General features: G+C 51.5%; 1 protein-coding gene across 3 annotated transcripts in view; it reads right to left on the reverse strand.

Annotated features, from left to right (window-relative positions):
- SH3BP4 (SH3 domain binding protein 4) overlaps positions 1-27,320 on the reverse strand; it is a 98,832-nt gene that overhangs the window by 70,531 nt on the left and 981 nt on the right. Inside the window, exon 1 of one of the 3 annotated variants that reach the window (XM_060399190.1) lies at positions 959-27,320. The exons of the other annotated variants lie outside the window; for them this stretch is intronic. The gene's annotated coding sequence lies outside the window, so the exon portion shown is untranslated. The remainder of the gene's footprint in view (positions 1-958) is intronic. 3 annotated transcript variants of the gene reach the window in all.

A 27,320-nucleotide genomic window follows, 5' to 3' on the forward strand; every position in this document is an offset into this window, starting at 1 on the left:
GTCATACTCGACTCTTTGCAGCTCTATGAGCTATAGTCCGCCAGGCAACTCTGTCCATGAGATTTCTCAGGTGAAGAATACTAGAGTGGGTTGTCATGCCCTCCTCCAGGGGATCTTCCCAACCCAGGGATCAAACCCACCTCTCTTGTGTCTCCTAAATTGGCAGGTGGGTTCTTTACCACTAGCGCCACCTGGGAAGCCTCTGAGCCTACACTCCCTCTTAAAACAGCACAGCTTGTCTGCCCATCCCGCTACCCGGCTTCAATGATCACTCCCAACACTCTTCATCATCCATTTATTTCCTTTCTCTCCCTCCAGAGGAAAGACTCCTGGAAGGCAAAGACCTCACGCTGTCCACCTGGAACGCAGCAAGCACTCAGGGAACTGCTATAGAATCCCCCAAGGAATCAGCCCTGTGTCTCTCACAAGCGTATCTGTATGGAGCACAAGGCAGGAAAACAGCTGTGGTGCTCAGCGCTGCGCCCAGCCCTGCCTCCTGCTTCACGGAGCGCACGGTAAGAAGCTCCACCAGTGGCACCTGGTGCCTGAACATAAAAGGAAGCCCCCCTGCCCGCTATGATCTGCTGGCCATCTTGGAGCAAACAATCAGCTGTTCCCTAGATGGTCCCAGCTGCATCTGCACTGAACCCATCCTCTGGCTCCCTCACCTTCAGCGACTGTTCCCCTGCCCATGAACACAAAGTGCCCTTCTCCCTCCTGGCACCAGCCCACCTGAGGCCAGGCATCCCTGCCCCAGCTCAGGGCTCTCCCCAGCGTGGCCCCATCCCACCGGCCTCCTTAGCACCCACGCCACCTCCCTTCACTCTGGCAAGGGGAGCCCCCCACCAGAAAACTCCTATGCACACATGTCCCCTCTTCCTTCGAGGTCCAGTGGTGGCCCACAACTCCCACCAAGAGACCTGTGACTCCGGGTCTGGGTGACATGCTTGCTGCCTACCTCCGCTAAAGGGATGGCACTCCTGGGCAGGCCAGTGAAGTGGGCTGGTGATGCCCCTGGTTCTGTGAACATGAGCTTCTGATGAGTACATCTGTTCTCCAGGGAAGATGACGGGCCAGCTCCCCTGTGCCCTCCAGCTTCTGGGTGTGGCGTGACGAGGCGGAAGGACCCTGATGTGCGTGAGCAACTCGAGACCTCCTGCATGTTCTCCATCCATGGAACGCGGGCGGCACGCACCATGATTGCCAGACTGAAAGCCCGCCGCCAGCAGGTGAGAGCAGCCGGCCCAGCGCCTTCCAGAGGAAGTGTCCAAGCCCCTAGCGATTAGCCTGGAGAAGCCACAGGGCCCACCAGCAAGAAGCAGGCGATGTCCCTTCCTCACCTGGCAGGGGCTCAGGCACCAACGAGAGCAAGACCGAGGACCACAGAGAAAAGCCAGATGTGGTCTGGGTGTTAGGACACCCTGTTAAATCTAAATTTCAGATACGCAACAAAATTTTATTATCCTAAGTATGTTCCAAATAGTCAACCGCGGCAGGGTGCAGTGTATTTTTATTTGCTAATCCTGGAGATGGCGTGGGAGGATGTCCCCCTCCCCACCTACGCAAGTCAGAGAGTCACAGGGGGCTCCCCAAGAAGTCCAAGCCTCACCACCAGGAGAGGTGGCCTCCCTGCGAGGGGGCGGGGCGATGGGGAGCCAAGCCCCCGCAAGGGCCCAGGTCCACTCCTTCCAGGGTTCACTGACAAACAGATGCACTCCGCAGTATCAACTTCCCATTCAAGAGCTTTCGCAAAAAAAAATAAAATCTTTTTTGCTAGCCATAAAAAGGAGTTGTTTCAAGACTATTTTTCCATGCTGGCACAATTCTCCAAGAATTCACAAACAAAGCAGTGACTTCAACAACAAAGATCACCATGGAAACGGACCACCTCCATCCCGCAAACCATGACTTCACCGTCATATTCCACCAGAAACCGACCCCAGATTGTTACCAGAAGAATCCTTGTGCAAACAAACACCAGCCAACTGCGGCTGAATGGCAGGAAGTGTAACTGCTTTTTCTAATTTTAACTTCCTCCAGGAATGCATTCCTTCTAAACAGGCTGCATCCAGGCTCCCCAGACCCCACATTCCTTTAGTAAAGCTCCCACCTCCAGGGGCCACAAAGAAACGCAGATTTAAAGCTGCCTGGCCAGGAGGGGCTGTGCCCCAGGCCCAAGGTCCTGGGCTGACTCACTAATTTTCCCCAAAATGACTAAGAAACCAAAATGATTTGTGCAGGAAAGCACTCCCAGACCCGGGGCGGGGGGAGGGTTGCGGGTGATCCATGAAGGGAACAGAAAGTGAGAGAAGGCAGTGACGGGTCATCACAATAAGCTGGACCTATGACCTCCCAGGCACGATGCCTTGGCCGAGACCAAGGACACACCGGCCCGAACGAGGAACGTTTGGAAAACAGTTCTGTAAATTATCCGCCAGGACGGATTCGGAACGTGCCTCATTGGATTTTTAAAGCACGTGTGGGCAAGTAAACTAGGAGGCAATATTTGCAATGCTCACAGCCAAGAAAGACTTATTTTCCAGAAAAGTCGAAGAACTCCTACAATCCAGCAAGAAAAAATGGGGAAAACTATGGAAAGGGAGAAGCTATACCAGTCTCTATGAGTGGTCACTGTTTCTGCCATCTTCTATTCATCCCAAATATTTAAGTGTTATTTGTATCTACAAGCTTCCCAGGTGGTGTTAATGGTAAGGGACACATCTGCTAATGCAGGAGACTTAAGAGAAGCAGGTTCAATCCCCGGGTCGGGAAGATGCCCTGGAGGAGGATGTGGCAACCCACTCCCGTATTCTTGCCTGGAGAATCCCATGGACAGAGGAGCCTGGCAGGCTGCAGTCCATTGGGTTGCAGAGAGTTGACACAACCACGCACGCACACATGCATTGAAGATTTAGGAACCACATGGCCTGGCCCCCTGATAACCCAGTGGAATGGTAAGGACAGGCACTGCAGGCCTGGGGAAAAGGCGGCCCCCTTCCCGATCTCCTTGCTCTGCAGAGAAGTGGCCCAGCTGTGACCTGGAAGGAGGGCCCCACCTAGAAACCCTCCTCCCAAACCAAACCCACAGGCCTCCAGCCTCACCTGGAAGCCATCTCCTCCTGGGCTGGGTTATGACTGTAAGAAATCGCCCCACCTCTCCCCCTCCCTCCCATGCAATTAAAGATGCTGGTCCCAGACGCTGCCGTGCTGGGCTCTTCATTAACCCAGGGCTCCCCCCAGGGCCCCCGAAGCGCCCTGTGGTTATGGGGTTTGTCCCTCTCCAGGCAGTGGAAAACAAGAACCTTCGATTGCTGGAAGCTGGGAGTCACCCAGACCACATCCTGTTTGGCAACAGCAATGGATTCAATCATGCCAATAGCACCGAACAAAAGAAACCTTCTACGCGGGCTGATGGGCGAGACCGCGGCTGGCAGCAGCGCAGGGGCCCAGCCAGAGTTCAGCGTACAGGGCAGCCCTGGTCGGTGAGCACACGGCCCAGTGCATGCCAGCTCGGCCTGGGCCCTAGGGAAAGGGTATCTGGGCACTGCTGCCCACGGATGGAAAGTGGGCTGTGCCTGGGACTCTGTCCTTTGCCCCCTCCATACTCCCAGGTGCAGCAGGCTCTCAAATATTTGTTGAATGAGTGCAAAGCACTTCCAGAGGGAGCGACAGAAGCAAAAAGTGCAAACCATGAACATCGCCTGAAGGGGACGAAGCTGCCCTTGGCTACAGGAGCAAAGCCCCCAGGGCCATGGCAAGGCAGCCACCCTGCCACTGGGGCTCCTGTCCCATGGCCAGGAGAGACACGGGGAATGCCCAGGACCTAAAGATCAGGCCGGCTGTAGAAAACCGCCCCACAAGCTGCACAGCCTGCTTGCATGGAAGAGCTGAAAAGGACCAGAAAACGAGTTGGCTCAAACACACCTTGAGCACATTAGGAATCTGGAGAGGTTTCTTCCCAGGGTGGCTGGGGAATGCGGTGGTGTTAACTCAAACGTGCAGAGTCTCAGATCTGCGCACCTGAGCGGTAAGAGTGACGAAGAGAGAACCTTCTGGAAAGCTCCGACAGCAGGGAAGTGGTCCCCGGGTGTGGGGCGTGGGGGTGGTCACTGAAGCAGCCATCCCCGCTCTATGTCCATCGCGGGAGTCTCTGGGTCCAGAAGTTGTCAAGAGAAGGGCGGCCCCAGAAGCTCCCAACACCAGGAGCTCGCCCAGCTCAGGGACCCTAAGCTCTAGGGTGATGCCTGTCTGTGTAAACACACTGGCTGGGAAACTCCAGCTGTCCCACCCGAGGAGGTGCCAGGCTGGGTGGGCTGCCTGGGGCCCAGGAGCATCACTCCCATGCCCTCCCACTGGCAGGGCCTTGAGCTGGGAGCAGACCTGCCTTCATCTCTAAAAAAAGGGCCCCCAACCTACAAGCTGTTGTGGGGAGTGTATGTGTGAAGCGTTTAGAAAAGCTCGGGGCCTACAGTTGGCGCTACATAAGTGCTCCAGGATTTACCCTGCGATGAGGAACCAATGTGTGCACATAAGGGCCACCCAGGATGACTGCCATCTCTGCTCCTCCCACCTGACGCCCCCTTGTGTCTTTCCAGCTGAATCTCAGCCCAGACAGAGGCCCCCTGCCACTCAGCGTGCGGTCCCCACATCAGCAACCTCCTCCCATCACCAGGAGCTGCTCAGAACTGCCCCTGTCCCCGGCGATCCCTGGGCACAGAAAACTGGCCAGAGGACGGCAGGTCCAGCTGGAGACAGACATTTGTCCCCATGCTGTTCCGGAGCCGAGTCCCCTAAGAAAGCCTTCTGGACTAAGAAGATTACAAGCTCAAGTGCGGGGGCCGGAGCCTCCATGCCTGTGTGTGCGCTCAGTGACTTTCCCGGTGCAGGGCACATCACAGTGCTTGCTCCCCCAGCGCTGACTCGGCATCAGCAGAAGATGCCTGAAGGAGCGGATGTCTCGATGCAGCCATGCATGCTGCAGTCAGCCCCCTTCGGAGGAGAGACAACTTCACCGACTCATCCCCTCTTCCGCTAACAGGATTACTGGGGCCCTCAGCCACCCCGACCACCCCTCCTCACCAGCCTAATGTTCCAGACTCGGAATTGCAGGGCAGTTTATACACAGCCCCACTGTTCCCGCTGCTCCGCTGCCTTTCTCAAGTTCAAGTTCACCTGGCAGAGCTGACCTGTGCTTTGTGTTTGGAAGCTGGCTTCCTCGCTGACCTGGAGAGCAGCTCACTGTTAAAAGTCTACTCCAGGAGAGAACAAAGAGCCTGCTGACTGGAGGAGACAGGCCAGCGCCTGACCTGGAGGGGTGGGCACCACGCTTGGCAGAAGGTGAGGGGGCCTGGGTTCCTCCCTGGCGGGGGCCGCCCAAAACCACGGGCCCGCACTGCAGAGCACCCTCTGGACTCCAGCCACGGTTACCGCCGACGGCAGATACCAACCAGAGCCAAGGGCCTGAGAGCCGCGCCCTGGCAGCCCTGCCTCCCAGCGGCCCTCCCTGCCACCGTCTTGTCTCTTTTCTAAAACAAACTTCCTTTTAAAGTGGATTTGGATGCATAGAAAAGTTGTCAAGATAAGACAAGGCATCCCCATATGCCAACCAACACCTGACTTCCCTATTATTAAAATCTCCCATTAGGATGGCCCATTTGCCAATGAATGATGACGGGCCTTTAGTTCAGTTCACTCTATATTCAGATTCCCTTTCTGTTGTTGTTTAGCGGCTCAGTCACGTCCAACCCTTTACTACCCCGGAGACTGTAGCCCACGAGGCTCCTCCGTCCATGGGATTTCCCAGGCAAGAGTACTGGAGCTGTCATTTCCTTCTGCAGGGGACCTTCCAGACCCAGGGATCGAACCCTCATCTCCTGCATTGGCAGGTGGACTCTTTACCACTAAGGCACCAGGGAAGCCCTGAGATTCCCTGAGTTTCTCTCTCATGTCCTTTCTCCATCCCAGGATCCCTGCCAGATATCACACGACATTCAGCCCTGTCTCCTGAGGCTCCTCTGGACCGTGACAATTCCATAGGCACTCTTTGTCTTCAGTGACCTTGACGGTTCTGAGCAAGACCAGGCAGGTATTGGGTAACTGCCCCTCAGCTGGGGTGTGTCTGCTTCTTTCCAGGGTGAAGACTGGGGCTGTGGATCCTGGGGAGGAAGGCGGCTGGGGAGGTGCCCTCTTCACCCCGCACAAGGGCATATACTGTCCACACGGCTTGCCACTGTTGATGTTGACCTTGGTCACCTGGCCTGACCTCTACTAACCCCCTTCTCCAGGCTACTCCCTCCCTCTTTGCTGCCAGTGGGAAGGGCATAAATATAAGCTCCTCTATTTATTACAAAACAAGCAACAGTGAAAGAGCACAAGGCTGCAGGCAGCTGTACGTAAAAGCTGCTCAGTCACACACTCTGCCTTCCGCCCTCCTAAGGACTCAGGTTAGACTCAGAACTGTCCGCTGACTAGAACATCAATAGGAAGTTACAGCCTGAGAGGCTGGATAAACAGAGGTGATAACCTGGCCTGTATTTATTAAAAAAAAAAAAAAAAAAAAAAAAATTATAGAAGGGCCCAGACACCACTCGCTCGGGCCTTTATGCAATACCTGGCCAGGTGAGCAGGGCCCCCCCCCCCACCCCTTGCAGGGATGGATGGGTTATCTGAGGAGGTCCCCCGGGTCTGCAGGCATCTTTCAGAGGGGTCTCTGGGTGAGAGCTCGGCCCCCAGCCTCGGAGATGCCAGCCGTATGGAGGACATGCAGCGTCCCTGACGCCGAACTCAGCCCTGGACTCCTGGGCTCTGGGGTCCTCAGTCAATTCGGAGAACTGATGGCCATCTGCACAGGACTTGGAAACGCTGGGCTGGAGGGCACCCGAGGATGACTCAGGAGGAAAGAAGCTCATCCCCTTTTAGCTTCGTTCAGGACGAGAAGTGGGGAGGTGGTCGGGGGAAGGGGGGTGCTCCGAGTCAAACCACATTTGTTTGATTTCTGACCCTCAGAGTTCAGGGGAACTGCTTCGTGCCCCCGGGTTTCCCCTAACGCTGAGTGAAGACGCTCACAATGCCTGCTTCACAGGTAGGATTCTAGGGGCAGGCATGAGTCTCCAGGCAAGGGCAGGTGACAGCTGTTCCAGGATGGAATTCAGGCCCTGATGGAAGGGGGCCCCAGGCTTGGGGGCAGGCCATGTCTGGGAGGAAGGCGGCCACAGTGGGCCCTGGGATGTGGCTCAGCTTCCCCAGGGGAAGCTTCTCCATTTGTGAAAAGTGAGAAGGGGCAGCAGCCGTGGGCACGGTGCTGCCCTAGTGCTCACAGGCCAGAAGGACTCCGTTTAGGGGAAAGCAACTCAACCCAAACCAAACTCCTTTCCCTGGGCAGAGCATTCCAGCATGGAGCTGCTGGATGCCGTCCATCCAACTCTGCGCCATGCCGATCCAGAGAGATCCACCACGCCCCAGTCACCGCCTGCCTCATCCCCAACCCCTCGGGCTGCAGACAGCTGCCGGCTGGGCCAGCTCGACTGCTCCCCGGGCGGGGCTGAGCCATGAGTCAGGCAAGCTCCACACGCGCCTCTAATCGGGCAAGTTATACAATTATCCCCATCATAAATCGCCACGTGTCGCGGCGGGCCTGCACAGTTAAGGATGAACTACTTTCCCAGGGTGGGTGCAGAGACCGACTCAGAGCCACCTAATTCCTGCCCTTCCTCCCCCCCCAGCAGCCAAAAGGGACCCCAACACTTGCCTGTGAACAGGGAAGGTGAGGGGCAGAGAGAAGACAGAGCAGCTGGGCTGGGCTCAAACCCCTCGCCCTTTCTGAGCTAAGGAGGCTGGACCTTGCAGCGTGGGAACAGAGCTCCTGCCTCCCGGAGCAGTAGAAGGGCCTACCCCTCAAAGCAAGAGCCTCAGGGCCAAGTCCAGCTAAAGATTCCAGGAACTCCTGGGCTCCCAGGGGGACTGGCAAACCCCGAGTTGCATTTCAGGATAACTGTCAGCCAAGGGTGCGTGTCAACAGGCCCACCCACTCCACCCGCCCCACATACTGTGCGTTTTCAGTTCAGTTCGGTCACTCAGTCATGTCCAATTCTTTGCGATCCCATGGACTGCAGCACACCAGGCCTCCTTGTCCATCACCAACTCCCGGAGCTATTTCAAGCACATGTCCATTGAGTCGGTGATGCCATCCAACCATCTCATCCTGTTTTTCCCTTATCTTCCTACATTCAATCTTTCCCAGCATCAGGGTCTTTTCAAATGAGTCAGCTCTTTGCATCAGGCGGCCAAAGTATTGGAGTTTCAGCTTCAACATCAGTCCTTCCAATGAACAGTCAGCACTGATTTCCTTTAGGATGGACTGGTTGGATCTCCTTGCTGTCCAAGGGACTCTCAAGAGTCTTCTCCAGCACCACAGTTCAAAAGCATCAATCCTTCAGTGCTCAGCTTTCTTTATAGTCCAATTCTTACATCCATACATGGCTACTGGAAAAACCATAGCCTTGACTAGATGGACGTTTGTTGGCAACGTAATGTCTCTGCTTTTTAATATGCTGTCTAAGTTGGTCATAACTTTTCTTCCAAGGAGTAAGCATCTTTTAGTTTCATGGCTGCAGTCATCATCTTTAGTGGTTTTGGAGCTCAAAAAAATAAAGGGCAGCAAAGTGGAATCAAGTTCATGGCTTTCCTGAATTTCTAAAGGACCTTCCCTCAGGCAGGTGAGGAGCTCATCCACTGAGATAAGTGTAAATATTTCTTCTGCAAGGATCAGCCTAACTTTCCAAATCACACCTATCAAACCAGACTGGGGAAAGCGCTTCGAGAATGGCTCATACTCTATGTGGGTGGGTTTCTCTGGTGGCTCGGATGGTTAAGATTCTGCCTGTAGTGCAGGAGACCTGGGTGTGACCCGTGGGTTGGGAAGATCCCCTGGAGAAGGGAATGATTACCCACATCAGTACTCTTGCCTGGAGAATTCCAGTGACGAGGAGCTAGGCGAGCCCATGGGGTCACAAAGAGTCAGACAGGACTGAGTGACTAACACTTTCACTTTTCACTTAGAAACAAACAGAAAAGACAACTGACCTCCACTCCTTAGAGGCATACTATGGTATGTTAGTCACTCACTTGTGTCTGACTCTTTTCAACCCCAAGGACTGTAGCCTGCCAGGCTCCTCTGTCCATGGGATTTCCCAGGCAAGGATACTGGAGGGGGTGGCCATTCCCTTCTCCAGAGGATGTTCCCAACTTAGGGATCAAAGCCGGGTCTCCTGCATTGCAGGCAGATTCTTGACTGCCTGAGCCACGGGGAAGCTCTAGCGAGAGACACTGAGTGGCTTCAGTTCTTACATTTCAAATCGACAGGGTGACAACCATGTTCTACAGGTGTCCTTCATCAGAACGCACTTGAACACTTTAAACAGCCTGCAAAGGGGCAAGTGGCTTTCTGGGATGAAGGCAGGGGACGGGGGACAGTGAAGGCAGCGATCCTCCTTTTCACAAGGAGCTCCTCCTTCTAAATGGTCTATTCAAAAATAAGTTCCCCCAGCACACCTGCATGGGTCAAAGCATGAAATCTCTATCAATTCACTTGAGTTTTCATCTTACCAGGAGTATGAAGAAAAAGCCTCCTCAGAAACACTTTACAGAAAAATCTAAGCAAACGAATGCCATTTAAAAAGGGCAGGCTAGCCAATAAGCATATGAAAAGATGCTCAATACCGCTAATCAGAAGGAAATGCAACTCAAAACCAGGAGATGTCACCTCACACCCTTTAGGCTGGCTGTGTATAAAAATCAGAAAGTCACAAGTGTGGATGAGGATGGAGAGGCTGGAACCCTTGTGCGGAGTCAGTGCGGATGCAAACTGGTACCACCGCCGGGGAACAGAGTATGGGGGTTTCTCAAAAAATCAAAAGCAAAACTACCCTATGAGAAGAAATCCCACCTCTGGGTATCTATCCAAAAGTGAAAGCAGCTTCTCAGAGAGAGACTTGCCCACACCTGTGTTCACAGCAGCATCATTCACAGTCGCCAAGAGGTGCAAGCCAAAGGTCCAGGAATGGATGGGTGGGAAACAAAATGTGGTCCATCCATATAACGGAACGTCCTTCAGCCTTAAACAGGAAGGAGTTCTGTCACAGGCTACCACCCGGGTGAAACCTGAGGGATATTCTAAGTAAGATAAGTGCCAGTCACAAGAAAAGACAAGTACTATATGATTCCACTTATATGGGCTATGGGAAAGAGTCAAATCCACAGAAACGGAAAGTGGAATGACGGTGCTCAGCTGGTGCTAGAGGAGAAGGGGAAACGGGGCAAGGTTTACTGGGTAAGTTTCAGTTTGGGAAACTGAAAAAGTTTTGAAGACCAGCTGTACAACCATGTGAATTCACTTTACATGAATCAACTGTATGATTTTAAAAACTGTCAAAATGGTAAATTTTACATTATATGTGTTGTTTTTAAAAAACTACAAGTTAAATAATTTCTAAAAAGAGAGGGAGGTCCTATACAGTGGCCTATTTTGTTTTCTTCACAGAGTTTCTGAAATTGGTGTCTGGCAGTGCCCTGCCACAACACACCATCTAAATCCTTGCCATTGCCACCTGATTCCACTCAGGATAAGTCTAAAGCAGTTTCTCAAAAGAAAAAAAAAAAAAAAAAAAGTCCCCTTGCCAGTTGCTTTATGAGGCAAAAAGTGATCTTGATCCCCAAGTGATAAACAAAAAGGGAAATTATACCTAAACCTCACTTGGGGATACAGAAGCGGAACCCTGAGTGACACAGGTCCGAAGAAAAATCTACAACCTGATGGAATTCGCCCCGGGAGAGTCGTCAGAAGCAGAGATGCAGCCGGCCCCAGTGGGGGAGAGTGACTCACTCTCCTCTCTCCAGGCGACAGTAGTATCTGGAATGATTACAAAAGCACGTACTTTTCTTACAACAAAACAATGTAAGGCACACTGACATTTTTGAAAAACCATCATCTGAGGAACATACTGTTCAATACATGGGTTCCAAAGGGGTCACTTGAAGCTGCGCAGAGGGTCATTTAGGGTGCCTCTATAATTGAGGATGCAGGGGCTCAGCCTGAGGTCGACTGACTCTAACAGAGGGCCCCGAGCAAGACTGCAACCCTCCCGGTGAATCTGATGCTCAGAGAAGGAGAGACGCCCAGCCCAGGTACACAGACTCACCAAGGCCTGCCTTAAGTCCAGAAGCAAAGGAAGGATGCTGTCCGGGTCAGTCACCAGTGATGGTGGCTGTTCTGACCAATGTTCAGTTCAGTTCAGTCGCTCAGTCGTGTCCGACTCTTTGCAACCCCATGGACTGCAGCACGCCAGGCCTCCCTGTCCGTCGCCAACTCCAGGAGTTTACTCAAACTCATGTCCATCGAGTCCATGATGCCATCCAACCATCTCATCCTCTGTTGTCCCCTTCTCCTCCTGTCTTCAATCTTTCCCATAATCAGGGTCTTCTTCGCATCAGGTGGCCAAAGTATTGGAGCTTCAGCTTCAACATCAGTCCTTCCCATGAATATTCAGGACTGATTTCCTTTAGAATGGACTGGGGTTGGATCTCCTTGCAGTCCAAGGGACTCTCAAGAGTCTTCTCCAACACCACAGTTCAAAAGCATCAATTCTTCGTTGCTCAGCTTTCTTTATAGTCCAACTCTCACATCCATACATGACTACTGGAAAAACCATAGCTTTGACTAGATGGACCTTTGTTGGCAGTCTCTGCTTTTTAATATGCTGTCTAGGTTTGTCATAGCTTTTCTTCCAAGGAGCAAGTTTATGGCTGCAGTCAGCATCTGCAGTGATTTTGGAGCCCAAGAAAATAGTCTGTCACTGTTTCCATTGTTTCTCCATCTATTTGCCGTGAAGTGATGGGACCGGATGCCATGATCCTAGTATTCTGAATCTTTAGTTTTATGCCATGATCTTAGTTTTTTGAATAATATAAGTGTTAGTTGCTCAGTCATGCCTGAGTCTTTGCAACCCCATGGACTGCAGCCCTCCAGGCCCCTCTGTCCATGAAATTTTCCAGGCAAGGATACTGGAGTGGGTTGCCATTTCCTTCTCCAGGGGATCTTCCCAACCCAGGGATGGAACCCAGGTCTCCTGCACTGCAGGCAGATTCTTTACCAACTGAGCTACAAGGGAAGCCCCAAGTTTTTTGAATGTTTATGTTTTAAGTTTCAGATCACCAGTATGTCTAACCAATGTAGCTGGAACAAAAACAGGAAGACATTCAGGGCCACCGTGTGTGAGTGTCCTTGTGAGACATTTATCCCCAAGGCCTGTGGAGAAGGGTCCATACACATCACACTGGGGCATCACCATGTGGCATCTCGGGGACCAGTGGGCCGGTGCAGAAAAGGGTAGGCTGGAGACAGAAAGCTCAAGGACAGCCTGCCAGACCCAGTGCTGGGCTGAAAAGGCCAGACTTGCTCTGTGAAACCAGGAAGGCCTAGAAAGTGTGCAGGCCTAGAATAAGCACGGTCAGCTCCTGCTCTCAGTTCTTGGCAAAGGGCAAAGGGCACTGCTGAACCGCGTCTAGCGCACTGAAGCCACCAGGCGTGTCTGCAAAGCACATGGATGAGCAGGTGAGCGGGAAGAACAGGAGGGGGTCGGCCTCCCAGGCAGACGCGGGCCAGAGAACCATACCAGGCACAGCTGAGGCCAGTGCCCAGGGTCACGTGACTGCGGGGTCCCATCAAAGCCCACAGTCCACGTGACACACACAACTGCCCGGGCACACAGAAGGGACTGCACGCTGGGGAGGGGGACCCCGAAAGTCCTTAAGCATCAAGGCACACAAAATCAAACCACACACTCAAGGCTGCAAACCCCGACTCATTAGAGAAACCTCGCCACAGAGAACACAGCAGCATCACAGACGCCTCATCACCGGGGGAACACAGCGCCCCGGGGCCCTGGGGAGAGGGAACCCGGGGAGGAATCTAGGCTGAAACACTCGCTCTGCCCGGGGAGCCGCAGAGTGCCTGAGTCCCTACACGGCTCTCGACACGCACCAAGCACTTCCCGTCGAAATGTCCTCCGTTTCAATGAAGGTAACTAGGGCCACGCTCTCAGGTCATTTAGCTTCCAAACCACACTCAAAGGGAGGCTAGAAGGAGCAAACCCTTCATGGGAGAGGCAGTGACGGAACCAAGCGTATGATTGTTACCAACATAAGACGTCCAGGAAGGACCACTGACCCAGGAAGAAGAAAAACTTAGACTCCATGAGACACACATCTGAAAATGACCCCGGAGGGAAGACAGTAAAGCACGATGAGAAAGGCAAAATTCAGGCCACAAACACTGAACACATACGGGAGAGCATTTCCTGATTGATGCAAAGATCCAATCAGCTGCCAGAACAGCTCATATATACAGAGAAGCTGTTAGGGTTGATCCAGGGAACACAGTCCCGTCGGGAAACGGAGCCCGACCCTTGACTCTGACAGCGCAGCGACCAGAGCACCTTCTGGCCACCGCGTGAAACGTAACGTAATCAATGAACGTAATCTGATTGATTCACGTTCACGTGCGTGTCCTGGAGAAAACACAGCTGTCGCTCGAGTATCCAAGGAGCGTTTGCGAACATGAGAAGCAACCTGGAAACCCCAAAACCCCCTAAAGAAGAAAGCTGCACAGGGCATCGCTGACTCCAGTTGAGTAGGAAGGAAGAGGAGGAAAGAGACAAGGAAAAAATTAAATACTTAAGAACTCTTGGGTTAAAGAGTATTTTAAAATTAAAAGAAGAGATGCCTTGGAAAAAAACAACAGGGATGGCACTGGGGTTCACCTGGCTCCAGGCACTCAGGTGGCTCCTTGGGATGTCCCATCCCAGAAAAACAACTGTAACCACCACCAGTGGTACTACTGATGTTGCTACTTTCAAAAATTCCCTCTTGAGATCAAGCACTGGGACATTCCATCAGTCATCACCAAGATAACCAGAGCCCCAGACCTGCTGGTGGACCGTAGCCCACCTTCCCCTCCCTCAGCTGTGCTCAGATGGGTCACAGGGGACCAGATGGTGCCCTCACCTGACGGAGGGAAGTCTAGTGGGGCTCCTCCGTGGGTGGCAGGCAGGAAAACCAGGGGCACCAAGCCCGTGAGAGGTTCCCCTACTGCACTAGTTCTTAGCTGAACATATAAGGGCTAATTAGAGTCTCGGATTCAGTTGCTAAGTCGTGTCGGACTCTTTGCGACCCCAGGGACTACAGCGCGCCAGGGCTCCTCTGTCCATGGGATTTCCAGCACTACTTGCCATCAACGAAAAGAACTTATTTCTGAAGTTTCTGAGTATTCTTGTAACTCAAAGGAAGCTAAGTGGGGGTCAAGGCACAGGCATCCTCAAATGCAGGATGTGAGGCAAGAGTTGCTACTACACGATGCCGGGGTCTAGGACGAGCTCAAGTGGGTGGGAAGCGAGCAGTGCGCCACGTGGGGTCCAGGTGAGAACGCTAGCACGGCTGATCTGACAGGTGCTGGTGAACGAACGTCTTCCAGGGCAATGTCTGGTTTGGGGTCATTTTCAATGCACTTAATCCTCCCACTCTAACAGTGTACGTTTCCACAACTGAACAGCTGCATGCAGAGCCTGGCATTCATGCTTTGGATAAATAACCCTCTTGGATAATATCCAGGCATGAGGACGACATACAACAGCTTACTCCCTTGGGTTTTTGGATACTCCCTGTGTCCAGGGACACAATAATTACCCTCTTTGGCTCCGGTTTCATCATTGGAAGATGTGAGCAAAGCCACCTACCCTGCTGGCTTTTAGAAGAAGTGAAGTCGCTCAGTCATGTCCAACTCTTTGCGACCCCATGGACTATAGCCAGCCAGGCCCCTCCATCCACGGAATTTTCCAGGCAAGAGTACTGGAGTGGGTTGCCATTTCCTTCTCCAGGGGATCTTCCCAACCCAAGGATTGAACCCAGATCTCCTGCATTGCAGACAGACGCTTTACCATCTGAGCCACCAGGGAAATCTGCTGGCTTTTAGAAGGATCTTATATATTAAAAGTGAGGGCACCTGTTATACTGAATGCCTCTATCTGTTTGACAAATATCAGCTGCCTTTTCTCCTCTTTCTCCCCCAAACATGTTAAATTTACAGTATACTCTTTTTGTTAAGGACAACAAAGGGGGTTTCAGGTGAATGGGGAGATGACCACCCCAGACCGGCCCATCAGTTTTCACACCCAAACCACTTCTGTACACTCCGGCTAGCCTGGTGTGCAAGCTCTACGGAGCTGTCTATTTGCAATTCCCAGCAGTAAAACCTGAAGGCAAAGGACAACCGCAAGCAACCTGACATATTCAAAGTCACACTCGCTCAAGATTTTCCCATAATGCCTAATTTACAGTGGTCTGCTAAGCCATAAATCGACACTTTGTCCTGAATGCCTTGCCCACCTGTTACTAACAACCCTCCAACACTCAGTCCCCATGGGAGTCACCCTCTGCTCTGCGTGTTCCTGCTCATCAAAATAGCCCTGCTTCTTCCCAGAATAATCATCAGACCCTCCATTTAGCAAGCGGCCAATTTCTTGACAATTTCACTAGTGACCAAAAAAAAGTGTTATTTATGACATCATTGTCCAGCTTTTAGTTCTGTCCCTTTTCACCTTGATAAAGGAATGGCTTTACTCTGAGGGCGTGATGAACAGTGGGTTGTCTGACTGGCGCAGAAGGTGGGACTGAAGTTTTTCCCCGAAAGTAGACACAGGATTAGCCAGGTGAATTTGGGTCAAACACAGAAATCTTCTGGAAGGCCAGCAAAGCCGCACCTTTGTGGCTACCAACTCAAGGGGGGCGGAGAAGGGGGCCGTGGAGGGGAATGACTGCCAGGCCTGGTGAGCGCGGGGTTGAGGGGGACAGCCATGCTCAGAAACGGCCAGGGACTCCACTGACCAGGGCGGGGCACTTGGATCTGTCTCACCGGGCCCCTCCCACGTCGTTTTATCCAAGCAGCCTCTGCATCTTGATCCGCACCTTCTCCTTTCTGGAACACGAGATGCTACGACTCGATAATCTGACAGCAGGCCCAGTTGCCAAGTGTCATTTGGGTAACGAAGGTCACTCTTAAAACTGTCCAGGGTGGTCGTTTAAACATCCGGATGATTCTACGATACTCTCACAGTAGGTCAGAAGGGCATGGCTCCCCCCGTGGGTTGCAGAGTGGAGCAACAGGAGGGGACCCCCAGGTAGCTACGGGGGATCACGGATGTGAGCAGGGAGGCATGGTCATCTGCTCAGCTTCTGGACCCCTTGCAAGTCAGGTTCCTTGTCATCATCTTCCCGGTGGCCTGAGATAAAAGTTCAAAGCCGACTGATGACCTGAAGGACCCACCCTTCCAGACGCCTGCCACCCGCGTTTCCCATCCTCTCTGCATGCTCCCAGAAAACTAGCACCTCTATTAGTTCCTGGCATTCACCCAACTGCCCGCCACACATAAGTATCCGTTGGGCTCCCACTCAATTCCTTTGGGGCCCCCACTTAGCAGGGCTTCTGTGGGGAGCCAGTCCTGACCTCCAGCACACCTGGGGAGTCCTGACCTCTTCTCCTGGGACACTGGCAGCCAATTCCCGGCACAGAGGCTGTCCCTGGTGGACTTTCCATCCCCTCCATCCCCACCCCCTCATCAATCTGGCTCACAGTGAGGGAGGAAATGCATGAGTTACAAGAGGGCCTGGTTCTCAAGCCCGATCTAGGGGCTCCCCACCCCCTCAAACTCCATGAGGTGGGCCTGGCAGCCAGGACAAATAACCAGCATGAAAGAGCAGTCCTCCTGCCTCCCGGCCAGCCTGAAAAGTGCCGCCTCATCTTACGCTGAGTGGACAATGACTCACGGGAACCCGGGCGCCAAGACAGAGGAGGCAGCCAGGTCCCCCGCAAACCACGCTCAGGACACGGGCCAACCAATATCCCGCCCATAACTCAGCATCCCCCTCCTGCCAGAAGGAAGAAGTGCTGTGACGCCAGACCACAGCTAGAAATCAAAATTACGGCCTTACCATCAGTGGAAGGTATTAAGTACTTTCTGCCCTTAATGAACCCACAGGTCTCAGAAATCAAGTCTGCGCCATCACCGTGTGCTAGATCAAAGGGCAGTCCGTCAGGTCATAGCTCCCCAAGGGACGCAGACAGCCCCACGGATCACTCCTGAGGTCCATAGCGACAGGAGCCTGGGGAGCTCCAAGTGGCAGCTCCTGAAGCCGAATGCATGCACATCAGCCGCTTCCCTTTCCAGCGGGGAGAGGGCCCTGAAGATGTCCAACAGAAACATTTCCCGGGCTTCAGGACACACGACGTCCCCATATGGTACTGTTTCTGAAACTGGCATGCATGTACATTCCCTAAAACCGTGATAAGCACTCCCAGCCCCTGCCTGCCAAAACTCACAAGGTAGAGTGAGCACCCGGTCGGTCAGAAATCAGTTCCCCAGGAATTCCCCGGTGCTCCAGTGGCTAAGAATCTGGGCTCCTGATGCAGAGGACCTGGGTTCAATTCCTGGTCAGGGAACTGGGTTCCACATGCTGAAACTCAAGATCCCGAGTACGGCAACTAAGACCCGGTGCAGCCAAATAAATAATTACATTAATTAAAAAAAAAATCAATTCCTTGCAAAGGAGTGCCAGAGAGGCTGAGACGGATCTCAAAGTTCACCAAGTTTCACTCAACAGATAGAGAAACTCTCCCGGATGCCACTCCCTTTGCACATGCTTTTCTGAGCAGCGATTATGTCTTTGTGTGTGCTCAGTAGCTAAGCTGTGTCTGACTCTGTGACCCCATACACTGTAGCCCACCAGGCTCATCTGTCCATGGGATTCTCCAGGCAAGAATACTGGAGTGGGTTGCTGTTTCCTCCTTCAATTATACCTTCACCCAATCATTAATAAAGTTAGAAGTTCTTTATAGAAGTTAAGAATAAAAGAAAAGAAAATCATTGGAAGAAAAAACTTACATGTTTTGAAAGATGTTCACTGCAGTAACTTTTATAATTTGGAAACTGTCTATGAACAAGGACTTGTTAAGAGGGTGCATCCCCTAAGAGATTGACAGTAAAACTGAGGATGCAAATCTCTACTTATTGATCTGAAGGTATATCAACAATTTTTTTGGTAAAAGGTGTCGTATTCATTCAACAGGGAAGGACTAACTGAAGGATAACTATGTGTCAGGCATCTAGTGAACAAAAAACCAAGTTCCCACTTCACCATCTTGTTGCTTTTGGAAGGATCTAGATTTACATGTCAGAGAAGGTGATGGCACCCCACTCCAATACTCTTGCCTGGAAAATCCCATGGACGGAGGAGCCTGGTAGGCTGCAGTCCATGGGGTCGCTGAGGGTCGGACACGACTGAACAACTTCACTTTCACTTTCCACTTTTCACTTTCATGCACTGGAGAAGGAAATGGCAACCCACTCCAGTGTTCTTGCCTGGAGAATCCCAGGGACGGGGGAGTCTGGTGGGCTGCCATCTATGGGTCGCACAGAGTCGACAAGACTGAAGCGACTTAGCAGCAGCAGGTTTACATGTGAAATTACCTGAAACACACAAAAATGCCCAGAGCAGTTACCCTGAGTGGCAGAATTCCACTGTGAACTTTTTTCTTCTCTTGCATTTTCTAATGTTTCTAAAGGGGCTCCATGACGGCTCAGATGGTAAAGAATCTGCCTGCAATGCAGGAGACCCAGGTTCGATCTCTGGGTCGGCAAGATCCCTTGGAAAACAGAATGGCAACTCACTCCAGAATTCTTACCTGGGAAATCTCATGGTCAGAGGAGCCTGCTGAAGTATAGTGTATGGAGTCAAAAAGAGTTTGACACAATCAAGTGACTAAAACACACACACACACACACACACACCGTTTCTAAAATGAACACATAATTACTTGAGGAAGGGAAAAAAAAACCTTAAGTGGACACAGTTTTTTTAAGAATGAAAAATCACAAAAGACTCTTCCTGAAACAATTCATATATCTAGAAAAGATGTCTGTTGAACACTAGATGCTTCACCTCCCTCCCTGATCCCCCAAGGTAGAGAGGACATGTCAGGCCTTCTTGCAAGAGGCACAGAGCAGCCACTGGCTGCTGGGGCCCCCAGTCTACAAGCCAGGACCATTCTCCACTCCAGGTTTCAGACTGGAGTGAAACTTGCTGACCCCATCCCTCACCTCTCTTCCTGCACCAGGAATTTCAGAGACAGAGCAAAGACTGGGGATTCTAATCCTTAGCCACTTACCATTATCTTTAAATATCAATACTTACAATGGAAACACATTCTTTAAACATCAGACTGAATATCTAAATAATATCAAACCCCTGCACTCCTGTTTAATTCAGATGGTGAGGCATCACACAAAATCTCTACTTAACATTTAAAAAAAAAATCTGCAAGTGTGCACAAGACCCCAAAGGCCACAGTCATGAAAACCTCCCCAGGACAGGTATGGGGCTCAAAGCACAAGAGAGGGTGATGCAGTAAGGTCCATTTCTCCACATGAGAATCTCCCAGACAGGGAAGTTAAGTGGCACCAACACCGCTTTACAGGTGAGAAAGCCTAGCTTCAAAGAAGTCAAAAAATTTGTCCAAGGTCAAAGCCAGAAGCAAACAGAAGTCAAAGATGCAAACACAGACAGGTGTGTGGGATTTGGAAGCTCATGACATCACCCAGGATAAAATAGATCTCAACAAAGACCACTGGAGACACGCCTGAGAAAAGGAACTTGTCACATTCCAGTCTGCCCTGACAATGGCCTCAGGAACAAAAAACAGTGTTTAGGAGAACATGATGGATGGTCAATCACTTCATTTCTGAATCTCCCCTGATGACTTTCAGTTGTGCAAATCAGACTGTTTCATATTTGACTGACCGAAAAGAAACATGTGATCAAAATGGGAAACTTCGGTCTCCTAATCCAGGACAGAAAGGTGAAATAGCCTAATGGCTGCGGACCAGCACAAAACCAGAATAAAGTTTCCCTCCTTAAGATGTCATAAACACTGATTTCTAAAGCCACAAGGGCGAAAAAACCCACAACTTCTGCCAGAGGAGATTTGGGCCAGGATGACAGGGAGGGAAAGGGAGAGCGGACCAGAGCAGCTGACTCTTTCTACCATTGTCGTCACCCCCACCTGCTGCTCGGAGAGGCCCTGGCTCACAGGCCTGGCCCAGAGCTTGACACGAACTGTTATATGCAGAACAGTGACTCCAGCCATCATCCCCAGTTAAATTCAAACGCGAGGTTTTATTTTCCACTTCTCTAAGGGACACACAACAAACATCTGACACCACTTGTCAAAGCAACGATTCTCAGGGTAATTTTCGAATGTTTAAACGAAGCTGCATTTTTCACACATTCCATTTACAGATGGTCCCTGACTTATTGGATGTTATTACCGACTCACTGGACATAAGTGTGAGCAAACTCCGGGAGGTGGTGAAGGACAGGGCAGCCTGGCAGGCTGCAGTCCATGAGATCGCAAAGAGTCAGACACGACTTAGTGACTGAACAAGCTGGCTCAGTGGTAAAGAAATCTGCCTACCAGGGCAGGAGATGGGAGTTGATCCCTGGGCCGGGAAGATCCCCTGGAGAAGGGAATGGCAACCCCCTCCAATATTTTCGCCAGGAAATCCCATGGATAGGAGCCTGGCAGGCTACAGTTTATGATCCCAAAGAGTCTGATGTGACTCAGTGACTAAGCACAGGCGTGCGCACCTGACTTACATCTCTTGACTTTACCAGACTGTGAAAGCAACATGCACTCAGTAGAAACAGGACTTCAGATTTTCAATTCCGCTCTTTTCTGAGGCTAGTGTATGTGGGTCTCACAGTCTTCCGTGATGCTGGGCAGGGCAGAGTGTGACCACTGGGGCCAAGAACAGACACAAAACCATTCTGCACCCAATCATTCTGTCTTTCATTTTCAGTACCATATTCAATCAATTATGTGAGCTATTCAACACTTCATTACCCAACAGGCTTTGTGTTTGATGACTCTGCCCAACTGTGGGCTAACAGTGTTCAGAGCATGCTGAAGTTAGGGAAGGTTAAGGTACGACTCTGGGGAGCTTAGATGTATTAAATGCATTTTCAATATGTTCGGCATACAATGGATTTATCAGTACATAACCTCATCTGAAGTCGAGGAAGAGCTGTACCTTCCTGCGTCCTAAAGTTATAAAAATTAAAAATCCTTTCCAAAAGGGTGATAGCACGAACAGGTAAACAAAGGCAGGAAGTTGGGGTAAGTGAGATGGCAAAGGGCAGAGCTGTGAAGGGACTGCTGGGCAGCATTTCAAGTCAGTTGATTATTATTCAAAGGAATTGCTTTCCTCCTCTGGTATAATTTTTAGCTGTGAAGATAAGAAGAGACCAGCAGTATCGCTACTTCATGGCTATAGGGCAATCACTGCCCTGGTCTCCACCCTGCTCCCTCCTGGTTCACAGGATGCGCTGTCTGTACAGCAAGGATGCGAAGAAAAAGAAAGTGCAGCCCCTTGTCCAGCAGAGCCCCGCCCAGGGGGATGACAGCAAGGAAGCAGCGGTCAGCTCCTGACCTCAGCAGTCAGAAAAGGCTTCCCTGAGGAGACTCAGGGAGCAGGGTCTTGGAGACAAATGAGGACAGTCCCCCTTACCCCAAAAAAGGCTGGTAAAACAAGCTGCAGATGTGCAACATGAAAAGGCATGGAGGAGGGCGTGAGGGGGAGTCTTTTAAAGAGTTAGTCCCCATGACAACCTCTCACACCCACCTCTTGCCCTCACAGTCCCCGGGGCCACTCACCCCCTCATTGGACCTCCATCACTCTGTGCTGGTCCTACCCCCCTCCCTTCAGCGCCCCCACCAGGCCTCCACAGCCTCAGCATCCCAGCCCCTCTGACATAATTCCAGGTCCTTCCTGCCTTGACATCCTCAAATGACACTAACACTCAGTGTCTGTGGGCTACATGTCTCGTCCTTGGTTTTCTAGAATCTTCCTCAGGAGCACAATCACACGGTCCTAACAAACCAAACCAGGGGCCCCTGGTCTTCCAGGTGTTACTTCTCTGATCATTCATGACCCAGAATTGTCCTGTTTGTGCTGGGCTCCCAGACCCCTTCCTCCACATCCCAACCTCCTCCTGGGTGCCTTGTCATCATGGAGTGACTGAGAGGGGTGCTCCCAGGCCTGCTCCCCACTCAAGTCTGCAGTGAGCTCTTCCAGGGTGATGGTTCGACTCTAAGGAAGTGAGCCTCCAGCCAGCCCCTCTCACACAGCCGCTCCCTGACCCTGCGTTTGTATCACACGAGACAGATGTCTCCTTGAGCCTGCGTCTCAGGCCTGGTGGCCCCTTCCTGGTCCCAAGCTGCTCACAAGCCTGGCTCAGCCCATCTCCTTCCCACGCGCTTGCTGCCTCTCAAGGAAGCACTTACATTTTAAATAATTTGACTGCTAATTATGATAGCGAAAAAGTAATCAGCTTATGTGCAACCAAGCTCAGACTCTTAAAGGGCCCTCAGCCATCGAGTTTCTCCCTTCTCCCCTCGTACGATCCTAGGAAGGCCCTGTGGATGCCAGCTCTGTCTCCCTTACTCCACACGGTTCAACTCCTTGGTTTCAAAAACAGAGTTGACCACTCCTAGTCCCTAGTTTCCTTCTTATACAAATTCCCTACCTTGGTGGAGTTCAATCCTGGACACACATCAGACTGCTGATTCCACTGCTGCTGCTTCTAAGTCGCTTCAGTCGTGTCTGACTCTGTACGACCCCATAGACGGCAGCCCACCAGGCTCCGCCATCCCTGGGATTCTCCAGGCAAGAACACTGGAGTGGGTTGCCATTTCCTTCTCCAATGCATGAAAGTGGGAAGTGAAAGTGAAGGCGCTCAGTCGTGTCCGACCCCACGGACTGCAGCCCACCAGGATCCTCTGTCCATGGGATTTTCCAGGCGAGAGTACTGGAGTGGGGTGCCATTGCCTTCTCCAGCTGATTCCACTGGGGAGCTTTTAAAGTTTCCCAGGTGGCACTAGAGGTGAAGAATCTGCCTGCCAGTGGAGGAGATGTGGGTTTGATCCCTGGGTCAGGAAGATCCCCTGGAAATGGCAACCCACTCCAGTATTCTTGCCTGGAGAACTGCCATGGACAGAGGAGCCTGGTAGGCTACAGTCCACAGGGACATGACTGTGTGCACACGCATACACATAGGAGCCTTGAGTTTAGAAGCACTCGGCTCCTGATGGTCAAATTAGGCTACTGAGCGACATCCAAATCCTTTCAGAACATATAGCTCCCGGGCAGCCATGGTCCAAGCAGAAGCCAGGTAACCATTTCACCCATTGTACAAGGGGGCTGGGCTGGTGAGCTCAGTGCAATGAAAGGCAAGCTGGAGCCCACTCTTCCTGGCTACACAGATCTTCAGATACTTCATAATAATATTGCCAGACCCAACTGGCAGCTTGAACTCAGCCATGGAGGCAGGATGTACACGAGGGCAGTTGGCAGATGCTTGCATCAAGGCTCTTTGTTTCTCCCCTGAGAGCAAGCTGACCAGCACACTTCAGGCTCAGAGACCAAGGAAACATTTAAATTCCTTTTATGCCTGCAGACCTTAGCAAGCTTCCCTGTTTCATGAGAATGGGGCAGCGTTTTCCTCAGTGAAGCAGGCTGGGAGAACAGGGAAGGGGCGGGAGAGTGGAGAAGGTGATTTAATAAGAATTTGGAACCACAAAAACTCTTTCACGGAAAGGATTCTTTTCAATTGGTTCAGAAGAGCTGGACTACCAGGCATCAGCTCAGAGTTCCCTGAAGACGAGGCTTCATGGAGCAGATAAGACTAATCTCATTAGTGTCTCCTTTATTTGATTGTACAGTGGAAGGTGGAACTTATCTTACATTTACTCAACAGCCTTCCTATAATCTTAATCTTATTCTAGTGACCCCATCTGCCCAGAATACCCTCTTTTCATGGTACAAGGACAAACTTCAGAGCAGATTCTGAGCTGTCCCCAACTTCAAAATCACCATCTTCCAAATACCTCAAACTTTACCTTGTAGACAGGGTGCAAGGGCATGGCCCTCTGGGGGACAAAGGTGCAAACGCATTGCCTTCCATTTAGGCTGCAAAGATTTCTCAGGTTTTGAAGATTTCACCACCTTTTTGTTATCACTGTCTAAAGGAGGTAGGCACTCTGCTATTTCCATGCCTGTGTCTTCACGCTCCCGAAGGTGTGACTTGTTTCTTTCATTTAGGCACGCGGGGAGATGTGATGAAGAGCTCTGGATTCAGGCAGGTACGGGTTTAAATCCCAGCTCGAGTACTTACTGGACAATAAGGCTGGAGGAGCGACTTCAGTTCTGGTAGTTTTCCTGTAAAAGGGAAACCCTCACAGTTTCTGTGAGGATTTTAAAGTCTGCATGCTGGATCAGGTCCATCACAAACCCTTAGCAAGCAATCCCTGTTTTGTGCTCAGGTGTGTCCGGCTCTGTGATCCCATGGACTGTAGCGTGCCAGGCTTCTCCATCCACGCAATCTCCCAGGTGAGAATATTGGAGTGGGTTGCCGTTTCCTCCTCCAGGGGGATCTTCCTGACCCAGAGATGGCACCCAGGGATCGAACCTGTGTCTCCTGCATTGGCAGGCAGATTCTTTACCACCGTGCCATCTGGGAAGCCCAAGGGATCCACATTACAACACCCCAAATCTCAACTTACAAGTCCATATTTGCTTACCAGTGGTTTGGGAAGATATTTTGTACACTTGGCAGATGGGAGGCAGTGATGAACTGTAAAGAATTTCACCCTTCCTAGAATCACATCACACACTCTTGTATCAACATCCTTCCCCCAGACTCTGGTCCTGAATGCATCAGATGCTGTCCAGTAACACACGATGCCCGCAGGGCCCATGGAGAAGCAGGCTCAGGCTTCCTGGAAGACCCTGGTAAGTAGCTGGGTGTTTAGGGGCTTGCTGAATTATTTTTTCTGTCACTCTCTCCCTGGAGGGTGAAGGCAGAATGAGGGGCTTCTATTGTGCAAGCAGCGGGGAGGCAGGATCCAGCTTGCAGAAAGCTGAGTGTCAACACTGGACTGCTCCGGGCTCCCCTCCTGGCCCTGAGGTCAGGGTAAAGTCTATTTAGCTGCCCAGTTCCTGGCTGTCAGGCGGTGCCCTCAGGACAAAGCAGTCCCAGTGCTCATCTCCAGGGCCTTAGGAAACACATCTCAGGGGACTGACTCCAATTCTCAGGAGAAAAATTGCAACGTGGCCCAATTCAGGTGTTGAATTTGAAAAGAACCAAGCTAAAGAAAACCCACGTGGCTGGCCCCAACCCCACAAGGCACACACAAGCCTGTTTCCTCAAACAGGGAGCCACGGTGGTTTGCCCCCAGCTGGGGTAAGGTCAGCCAGGGCCCAGTGAAGTGGCTTCTCACCTTGTTCGGGCCAAGGGCTCCCCTAAGAAGCTGAGGGAAGCCAGGTGGCCTCCTGCCTTGCAAGAAGGAAGCGCACACATCCTTCCCACACTTAACTGGCCCGGAAGCCAGGATTTAAACAGGGGAGCGGCCTCCCAGGACCCAGGGGCGTCAACCTCGTTCCTATTAGCATATCTTATTATCACACCAGTACCATTAGAATGAGAAAAAAGTCTGTTGAAGCAGCCTGCAGGGAAACAATTCCAGGCCGCTGGGTGACTAGAAATTGAGTTAGCAAACAGCACAGGAGAAAATCCAGGACTCCCCCTTCCTCCTAACTCAGAGAACATTCCGGGCACAACACTAAGAGTCCAGGAGCCTGGAAGGATACTTATCAGTAACTCGTCCAGCCCACTTTCTGGGTCCTTCCGGAAAGCCCCCTGTGTCTGGACTGTGCTCAGCTCCTAGCCCTTGGGCAGAACAAAGTGTTGGTGGGAGTGACAATTAAAAAAAAAATGAAACTATCAAATGACAAACTGGAACCCTCCAGACCTGCTACACAGAGAGGCGCTTCCGTCACGGCTGCTTTGCCAGGGGAACAAAAGCCAACCTGTGTGGCACCTCAGATGGCTCCGGCTCCAGCTTTTAGTATCTGAAATTAACAAATGATCCGAGTCCCTCCCAATTGCTTTCAAAGGCTCCTTAAAGCATGGTGCCAGAGTCTTGGGACAACAGGAAAAAAATTAAAGCTCACAGGAGTTTCTCAGGCACCACAGATCTGAGCGGGTCATTGTTCATCTGGTAAACAAGAGTGCCGTAAAACAAATGCCTAGGAAGCCAGGGTTTTCACTGTCTGAGTCCTTCCCCCAGAACTAACTGCTCCCTCTCAGATCAGCGTGGCCTCGGCATCAGGCCTATGAACCCTGGGGCTTTAATGCCAAAGCCCCCTTACACTCTGGGCATCTGCCCATGTGCATAAAGCAGATAGGGGAGACGGATAAGGGGGTTCTGTCTCCTTCCAAGCCTCCCAAGCCCCATTTCCTGAGGGACTCGGCCTGGAAAGCCAGTGCTGAGCAGGGAGCCGGGAACCTTCTCCAGACTCCACTGGACACTCCCGTCTCCTAGTCGGGATGACCAGGTGGGAGGTAGACTGTTTTATTTGATGACGAAAGCAAAGGACACGAATGAAATGCTTCCTAGCCCCTCAAAGTACAGCCGCTGTCGATGCAAGGATGTCGAAATGCTTTGCAAACCACCCATTAATTTTTATGGTGCCCCTGAGAAGCAGATTGAGAATCATTACCTTCATTTTTACAAGGCAAGGAACCCAAACCACAGCCAATCTCCTCTGAGCCAGTGGTCTAGCTGACTGCCGGCTTCTCTCTCCATCTCCGGCCTGCAGAAGGCATGGAAAACACCACCCACTACAAAGGGGACCCCCGGGGCCTGAGAAGGCAGCAAGGTCCAGACACCCAAACTTTGGTGCTCAGAGACAATCAGGTTTAAAAGGGGGGAGGGGGAGAGCTTCACAAAGGGATTGCTTTCATTTAGTCAGAGAGGTTCAACATCTAAACTTACCGATTAGATCAGCAAGCGGGTGCAATATGAATATCAAAGAAGGTAAATACTGAAGCCGGTAGGAACTGTGGGATCAATGATGGTTTCTGTTTTACTGTTTATATTTCTGTGCTTTCCACCCAGAAAATACAGTGTTTCTGTGATCCGAACAAAAGTTATGTGTGAACTTCTTACTACTAATAAAGCACACAGTACCGATCTAGTTGCACTAACTTGGAAAGAAAACCGCGGATAACATCCTGCCCGGGTTCCCTTTTTGAATCGCATTGACCGGTAAGGCTCCACCGGCCTCTCCGCACGCAGAAAGCCCGGCCGCCGTCCCCCT

This window comes from Ovis aries, chromosome 1 (assembly GCF_016772045.2).
Source record: "Ovis aries strain OAR_USU_Benz2616 breed Rambouillet chromosome 1, ARS-UI_Ramb_v3.0, whole genome shotgun sequence".
NCBI lineage: Eukaryota > Metazoa > Chordata > Mammalia > Artiodactyla > Bovidae > Ovis > Ovis aries.